Source organism: Sorex fumeus, unplaced genomic scaffold (genome assembly GCF_029834395.1).
Source record: "Sorex fumeus unplaced genomic scaffold, SorFum_2.1 ptg000050l, whole genome shotgun sequence".
NCBI classification, from domain to species: Eukaryota; Metazoa; Chordata; class Mammalia; order Eulipotyphla; family Soricidae; genus Sorex; species Sorex fumeus.
Genome location: NW_026606107.1, coordinates 15,791,828 through 15,801,151, shown reverse-complemented (window position 1 = coordinate 15,801,151; position 9,324 = coordinate 15,791,828). Strand labels below are relative to the sequence as shown.

At 38.7% G+C, this 9,324-nt stretch overlaps 1 non-coding gene across 1 annotated transcript; it reads left to right on the top strand.

Moving 5' to 3' along the window:
* The first annotated feature begins 8,036 nt into the window (after window positions 1-8,036).
* Window positions 8,037-8,201, top strand: LOC130032675 (U1 spliceosomal RNA). The gene has a single exon (XR_008793856.1). It is a non-coding gene; the product is annotated as a U1 spliceosomal RNA (small nuclear RNA).
* Window positions 8,202-9,324: the final 1,123 nt, after the last annotated feature.

The following is a 9,324-nucleotide window of genomic DNA, read 5'->3' as shown; positions in this document are numbered from 1 at the left end:
AGAAACTTTCTCAAAGACGAAATCAGAATGGCTAAACGGCACATGAGGGATTGCTCTACATCACTAATCATCAGGGAGATGCAGATCAAAACAACAATGAGATATCATTTCACACCACAAAGAACAAAAGCAAGCTGTGTTGGCGTGGATGTGGCGAAATAGGGACCCTCCTTAATTGCTGGTGGGAATGCCAAATGGTTCAGCCCTTTTAGAAAACAGTATGGACAAATCTCATGTTATTAATTTCTGCTCTAAGTTTTATTCTTTCTTTTCTTTGGCCGGGCTTGCATCCTTTTGTTGTTCTTTTCCTAAGATCTTGAGCTGTGTGGTTAGGTTATGTATGTAGGCCCTTTCTTCTTTGCATAGGAATGCTTTCAACACTATAGCAACGCTATAAATTTTCCTCTTAGTACGGTTTTAGGTGGTCCCATAGATTCTGGTAGCTCGTGTCTTCATTCTCATTTGTTTCCAGGTATCTTTTTATTTCGTCTTTGACTTCCTTCCTGACACACTCATTGGTCAACATTGAGTTGTTTAATTTCCAGGTGTTTGATTTGTTTCTCGGTGTCTTTGTGTGATTCGCTTCTATCTTCAGCAAATTGTGGTCTGAAAAGATTGTTGATACTACTGCTATCTTCGTGATTCTATTGAGGTATGTTTTATGGCCTAGCATGTGGTCTTTTTTGGAAAATGTTCCGTTTGCACTGGAGAAGAATGTGTATTCTTTCTTTTCGGGGTGTAAAGCCCTGTATAGGTCTATAAGCCCTCTCTCTTCTATTATTTCCTCAGAGCCAATGTTTCCTTGTTGAGTTTTGTTCTTGTTGATCTATCCAGAGGTGATAAGGCAATGTTGAAATCTCCAACTACTGTTGCGAGCAATGTCCTCCTGAATATCTGCTAGCAGTTATTTTAAGTATTTAGCTGTTCCCTCATTAGCTGTGTACACATTTAAGAGTGTGATTTCTTCCTGTTGTATATATCTCTTGATAAATAGAACATGCCTTTGCTATCCCTTCCAATCTTTTTCAACCTGAAATTTATTTTGTCGGATACTAGTATGGCCACCCCAGCTTTTTTGAGGGAGCTGTTTGCTTGCAGGATTGTTTTCCATCCTTTAACTTTGAATCTGGGTTTGCTCTGATTGTTCGGATGATTTTCTTGTAGACATAATAATTTTTTTTTAATTTTTATTTAGTGAGACACTATGAAGAACAGTTGTTGACTTACAAATTTTTGTGCTTGGGTTTCAATTATACAATGATCAAATACCCATTCCTCCACCAAGTGCCCATTTCCCACCACCACGGATCCCAGTATCCCTCCCACCCCCAAACATGATTACCACCCATTGCCTCTTTTGCAAACCACAACACCCAATAAGAGAGAGAACAAAAGACAGCAGAATTTTGGTTTCAGTCTCTGGATCCATTTTGCCACTCTGTGTCTCTTGATTGGTGCATTTAGACCATTGACATTGAGAGAGATTATTGTCATGGTGTTTTATGCCTTCTTTCTGTAGGGATTGGTTGTGTTTATTAGTGTTTTCCTTCTTATCTTACAGGAGACCCTTTAGTCCTTCTTTTAGATTTGGTTTTGAGTCTTTGAAGTTCCTGAGCTGTTCTTTATGAACTAAATGGTGTATAGTTCCATCAAGTTTGAATGAGAGTTTAACTGGATAAAGTATTCTTGGTGAGACGTCAGTTCATTGAGCTTTTTCACTATATCCCACCATTGTCTTTGGGCTTGGATGGTTTCCTCTGATAGGTGTGCTGTAAATGTAAGCAGTGCTCCTTTGTAAGTGATTTCCTTCTTTGACCTTGCTGCTTGCAGTATTGTGTCTCTATCCACACATCCATCATTCTGACTATGGTATGCCTTGGAGTGTTTTTATTAGGTTCTCTTTTTGCTGTCACCCTTCTGGCTCCTTGGATCCGTATATCTGCATTCTTTAACTCTAGGAATTTTTCGCAATGATTTCTTTGACTGTGGCTTTTTCATTGGGGTTGCTTCCTTGTCCTTCTGGTACTCCGATGATTCTAATGTTGATTCTCTTGGCGTCATTCCCTAGGTCTCTAATTCTCCTTAGGGCTATTTTTAGGTAATTTTCTATTTTTTTATTGTTCCCTATGTGATTTCTGTTGCTCATCTTTAAGCTCACTGTTCCTGCCTTCAGCTGTATTTATCCTACTTCTGAAGGCACCTACTGAGTTTTTAATTTTGTCTACTGAATCTTTTATATGTGACACTTCTTTTTGTAGCTTTTTAAAATTTCTGCTCTCATTTCTTCCTGTATTTTCTCAACTATCCTTTCTACAGTTTCTTTTCTTTCTTCCTTTAATTTTCTGGATATCTCCTCCATTGATTCTTTGAGTAGGTCCTTAACCATCCTCTGCATTTTGTCTCCGAGTTCTATATAGGAGAGAGCATATTTGGATAATCCTGGTAGAGGTTTCAAGACTCATTTCTTCGTCTTCTCCTTGTAGTGGAGAGTTGCACTGTTTCTTCATGCTGTTTTGATTGTTTAGTGGTAAAACCTTGGAATTCACTAGCACTGTTTCCTCTTATTGTAGGAAAGGATTCTGGATAAGGTCGGTCAATAGTGGTCAACCTTCTCCCTTTCTAGGGTTTGACCTTCCTCTCAGACATTATTCTTTGGCTTATGACGGGCATCTAGTGAAGTTTTGGAGGAGTTGGTTTTTAATATTGAGCTTTGTACAGTTTCTTGTGTACTGGTCTTTTCTTAGAATTGGAGTAGGACAGTGGATTATTGTTGTATTGTAGTTGAGGTGGCCAGGAATTTTTCTACAGAATTAGGTGATTAATGTTGGGATTAAAGTCCAGAACGCTGGGAGTGGGGAATATAACTGAGGCCACTTGAGCTTCCGCCCACCCTGGAGAAGGTCACGCCCACTTTCGAGGAGGCCACGCCCACTTCTGAAGGCCACACTCGGTTTGAGGAGATCACGTCCCCTACAGTGGTGGCCATGTCCCAGCCAGTCCAGATGCTAGTCCACAGATCTGCTGGGGCAATGACCAGTTGGGCTGGTGCTCGCTGCAGAAGTGGAGGCAGGTGCCCCAGGCTGAGTTCCCGGTGCTGGCTGGCTTTTGGGGTTCCGAGTTTGGGTGGGGACTGGGCGCCAAGCAGGTACACAGACCTGTTGGGGAGGCGTGGCGACCAGTTGGGCTTCTGGCTTATTCTAAACTCTGCTATCAGGAATGACTCATACCAGGGTTCAGAGTACAATATTGTTTGCCATGGATCAAAACATAGATCTTCTCTTGATTGTTCAGTTCATGAACCTTGATTAGATTATTGCAATAAAGCAATTTACTGTCATAATTTGTAGTCTTTATATGTAATTGCAAGGTTTGCCTTTCCTTTTAAAGAATATTTTTAATATTTATTAGAAAGCTTGTTTTAAGTTTGGTAAATTACTAAGCTGTTTGTTGTCCATGAATATTTTTGTAGTTCCTTCAAATCGTGATGACAGTTTAGCTATATACAGTATTCATGGCAGGTCTTTCATTTCATTAACCATTTAAAACTGTATCCCAACATTCTCTTCTGTCTTGTAGAGTATAATTTAATGGATATTCTGTGAATCTCATGGTGTTTTGTATGTATAAAAGTTCCTACTTTGATTTTGCTACTTGGAATATTCTGTCTCTGCTTTGGTTTTTGTCACATTGATTTCAACTTGTCATGGATTTTCTCTAAAATTAGTTGGTTCTCTCTTTGCTGGGACCATTTGGGCTTCATGAATCTGAGTGTATATATAGCTCAATATTATCAAATCTTATAAGTCTTATCAAAATATTCATAAATATTATCTATTAATATTTTGATAGTGGTTTTCCATTGAATTTTCTTCCCTGTTCCTCTGGATCTCCAATACTCTTGTATTATTCCTCTTGAATGCATTCCTTAATTGTATTATGTACTTTTCATTTCTTTTTTGACTTTCCTATATCTGTTGATTTTTGATTTCTATCCTGTATCATATCTTTTAATGGAACAGAAAATAATTCCCTAATTTTTCTGTCAGCTATTGTTATTCTGTTGGTGAGGTCTTACATTGTTTTTATTTCACCTGCCAATCTCTTTGGATCTGTTGGTCTAATTTTAATTTTTTTAATTCTTTGTGCAAACTTTCTTGTAACTGTATAAGTGTTTCTTTGAGCTCATTATACATCTGCATCATAGTGATTCTAAAGTATTTATCTATGAGATTATAGAATTGGGTGAGTTGTTAGAGTATTCTGGGCCATTATCTTCAACCATTGGACTTTATAGACTTTTGTACAGTATCCCCATTGTGTCTGTTTTTATACAGTATCCCCATAATATCTGAGTCAAATTTTCTCATTGACTCCCTTAAAAGTGCCTTTAATTTAAAAGAGGTGAGGGGTACCATAAGATTTTTAACTTCCACTGTGATATTAGTGTCTTCAGTTTGAAGTAGAAAGAATAAGAGTCTCACACAGCAACACTGTTGAGTATCCAGCAGTGGAGGGTGAAGTTAGGACTAAATTTTGCTCACCTTTGTATCTCTGTTAGCTATGTCTTTAGGCTAGGGTATAACATCCTTCCTGGGTTCCTTGATGGCTCTGCAGAATTCATGCTCTGTTGGGGTGCTAATCTGATTATTGCTAGTTTTGGAGAAGATTCTGTGAAGTAGTAGCCATGCAGGCAATGCTCAAGGTTATCATTGTAGTTGTGCCTGAACTATAAGTCTATGTTCTTAAAAAATATTTTAGTGGGGCTAGAGCAACAATATGGTGGGTAGAGGGGGAGGGTGCTTGACTTACACAAGGCAAACCCGAGTTTGATTCCCAGAAAGCTACATGGTTTGCTGATTAAATGAGGAGTGACCCCTGAGTGCAGGCCCAAGATCAAGTCCTGAGGATTGACAAGTGTGACCCACCCCCAAATTATAGTTTATGTCATATATTTTTGGCTTTAGGGGTCACACCTGGAGATGCTCAGGGGTTACTCCTGTCCTTGCACTCAGGAATTACTCTTGGCATTGCTTGGAGACCATATTAGATGCCAGGGATAGAACCCAGATTTTCACATGCAGGACAAATGCCCTACCTGCTGTCCTATTGCTATGGATTAGTCTGTTTCCTGATCCATTCAGCCAGTCTTTGTATTTTAATAGCACAGACAGGTCAGTTCATTAACATTCAAGGAGACTAATGGTCTGAAGTAGTTTATTTACATTTTTCTTTGAGGATTTGTCACTTTTGCTTTTTGACATTTGTTTTATAAAATTTCATATTCCCTTCAATATCAAATTTGGTGGAATAAATAGATGCAGCAGCTTTTTCTCTGAGGATGTTTTTATCCCTTCCTCAAATCTACAAACTCCTTGCATAATCACTCCTGTCTCTGTGCTTATAGATGGGCAGTGCCAGGGATCAAGCTGAGAGTAATCATGAACAACTTAAATACATGAACACTTGTGGTATCTCTCCAACCCTAAACAAGAAATATAAATAAAGATTTCTTGATGTCATCAATATACATGCAATGACTCACTGCCCACAGAAAACTGAAAATAAGTTATTCTATAGCATAGTAGAACATTAAAGAGAATAGACCACATACTAGTCTGTAATTCACGTACATATGTATATACATATATATTTATAAAAATTATCATCAAAACAATTATTTCCTCAGACAACAAAGATACAAATTAAGCATGGAAAGAAAGTGGGAAAGCTCTAATTGGAAACTGAACGATGTGCTGTCTACATGACTATTAAATCAGAGGAAATAAAAGAAGAAATAAAGAGTCTTTAAATGGAATGAAAATGAGAATACAAAAATATCAGAATCTATGTGACATATCAAGAGCAGTATATGTGGAAGAATTTCAAATTAATGACTTACATTTAGAGCTTGAGAAAGTAGAAAAAGAAAAAGTAATCCTAAAATAAGGGGAAGAAAGAACATACCAACACTTAGATCAGAAAATAATGCTAAAGAAATCAAATAATCAGTCAAAAATCAATGAAACTAACAGGTTTGTTTGTTTTGTTGTTTTGATATTTTTCAAGTTACACTTTGCAGTGCTCAGGGATTACTCCTGGCAGATATAGGGGAACATAAAAATATATGAAGATACACGCGTTTGCACCTGAGTTAGTTCTATGCAAGGCGAGTGCCTTATCCAATTTCTCCAGTCCCCAAAGAGATATACATATCTATACATATATATACATATATATATATATACTAGTCAAAGTAGGCACATTTTACTAGATTTATAAGCAATACAAATAATAAACAAAATCAGGAGCTGGTTCTTTCAAAGTATAAATAAGATAGACAACCATTGGCTAGTCTCATGAGAAAATAAAGAAAAAGTGCTCAAATAAATTGTATCAAAAGGACAGGGATAAATTACATTAAATCACCAGAAATCCAAGACATCATGAGAATTTACTATGTACACCTCTACTCTGTTAAGCTAGAGATTTTAGAAGAAATAAACAAATTCCCAGCATCACAAAACTGAATGATGAGGAAGGAGAGAGTCTGAACAGGCTAATTACAAGTAGGAAATTGAAATACTGTTTAAGAATCTCCCCAAAATTTTAGCCCTGACCCAGATGGATTTATTAATGAATGTTATAAGACATTGAGAAAAGACTAAATGACACTAATCCTTAAGTTTTTACAAGCCAACAGGGAAAAAGGATTTCTTCCTAACATTTTCTAAGAAGCCAACATTATACTAACATCCAAAGCTTACAAAGATATTACCAAAAAAAGAAAATTTCAGACCAATCTCCGTGATGAACTTTGATGCAAAAATCCTCAGCAGAATCTTAGAAAAACCAAATCCATTATCACATAGAAATAAAAATCATACTTGATCAAATGGGAATCATCCATGGATGCAAGGATGGTTCAAAACATGCAAATCAATTAACATAATAAACCACATCAGTTAAAGAAAGATAAAAATCATAAAATCATATCAATTGATACAGAGAAAGCTTTTGACAATATCCAACATCCATTAAAGGTATCACAATCACGATCATCCAGTTGTTCATCAATTGCTTCGAGCAGGCCCCGGTAACATCTCCTTCGTCCTAGCCCTGAGATTTAAAAAAGGGCCATATTAAAGGCTCTTTCAGGGTTAGGAGAATGAGACCCATCATTGTTACTGGTATTTGGCATATTGGGTATGCCACGGGGAGTTTGCCAGACTCTGCTGTGTGGGCAAGGTAACATTTGGAAACCTGCCAGGTGGTCCAAATTAAGAATGAGATAATAAGATGTCACGTGGCCGTATTTGCGGCCAAGCACTTCCGGGAGCGGGGTTTTATAGTCTCTGAGTCTTGGCCGTTGATGGAATTACACAGCGCTGCGGGTCAGTTGGTGGGTGTGACCCCTGCCTACTGGAATATGGAGGATCTGGGTGGAGGATGCTCAGCCCTGATCCGAGCAGGCTTGGAGATCTCAGCCCCAGGACCCGATGCCTTTGTTCCTCTGCTGGTACCTTCATGCATGTGGAGAGTGGTCTCAGCATGGTGGTGGCTGCTTCTGGAGGTCTTTGGCTGCCAGAGCTCTGTTCGGGGCAGGGAGGGAAACTCAACCCGCCCCCATCCAAGGGGCCACAGCAAGGACAGACAGCCAGGGGGGCAGGAGACACTTCGCTGTTCTCTTCCGGGAGCTGGGTTTTATAGTCTCTGGGTATTGGCCGTTGATGCGATTACAGGGTGCTAGGGGTCAGATGGTGGGTGTGACCCCTGCCTACAGGAAGATGGAAGATCTGGGTGGAGGACTCTCAGCCCCAATCCGAGCAGGCTTGGAGATCTCAGCCCCGGGACCCGCATGCCTTTGTTCCTCTGCTGGTACCTTCATGCGTGTGGAGAGTGGTCTCAGCATGGTGGTGGCTGGTTCTGGAGGTTTTCGGCTGCCGGAGCTCTGTTCGGGTAAGAGCCTTCAATAAAATAGGAGGGGTGGAAGAAAAGATTTTTGAATTAATAAGTGTTATCTCTAAAATCCCATATCCATACTTACCTGGCAGGGAGAGATACTATGATCACAAAAGTAGTTTTCCCAGCTCAAGACTTATTCATTGCATTCCAGATGTCCTGAAATCTGCAGTTTCCCCAAATATGAGAAACTAGACTGCACTTTTTTAGATACTGGGAGACTGCGTTTGCCCTCATCCTTGTTAAAAAATAGCCCATATTGTATGTGATACAGATGCTGAAAGGTTATCATGTATATCTCTTTAACTACTTGCAACACTTAGTTCTTGTCTAGAGTGATCATTTCCACCTAGAATTGTCATAATGCATAGTCTTCTATTTAATTACCATTCATCTCCCACACACTTGTCCAACCATTACAAGTACTCCTGTATCACAAACCAAAATGCCTAAAATGAAAGAGAGAAAAAGAAAGAGAGAAAGATGAGAGGTTCCTTCTATAAAGGCAGGCTGGGGTGGGGGTTGGCTTGAAGAGGTGGGAGGGAAACTGGGAAAACTGGTGCTGGGAAATTACACTGGTGGAGGGATGTGTGTTGGAACATCGTATGACTGAAATGCAGTTTTGAAAAATTTGTAATGCTCTATCTCATGGTGATTCAATTTTTAAAAAAGCTCATAGCAAATATTGCTCTTAATGGTGAAAACTTGAAAGTATTTCAACTGAAATCAGGTACAAAACAACTATGTCCCCTCTCTCCACTTTTATTCAAGAATGTTTTTAATGGCCAGGCGACAGCACTCAAACAAGAAAAACAAGTTAAAGGTATACAAATCTGGAAAAAGCAAATCATATTATCTCCATGTGCAAAAGATACGATGATATAGTTTGAATTCCTAAAGAGATCACATACAAGCTCCTAGAAACAATAAAACAGTACAGTAGAGTGGCAGCTACAACTTAATGCACAAAAACTGGTCGCATTCCTATATTCAAATAATGTGTCAGAGGAGAAAAAGATCAATGATTCTCTCTCATTTAAAATAGTATTGGGGCTGGAGCAATAGCACAGCGGGTAGGGCGTTTGCCTTGTACGTGACCAACCCGGGTTAGATTCCCAGCATCCCATATGGTCCTCCAAGCACTGCCAGGAGTGATTCCTGAGTGCAGAGCCAAGAGTAACCCCTGAGCATTGGCTGGGTGTTACCCTAAAAGCAAAAAAAAATAGTATTAAAAAAATTCAAGTATCTACATATCAACTTATTAAAAAAGTGATGAGAGACATATATCCTGAAAACTTCAAAAGATTAAATGAATAAATTGAAGAAAATCAAGGAAATAGAAAAAACATTTGAGACTTATAGACT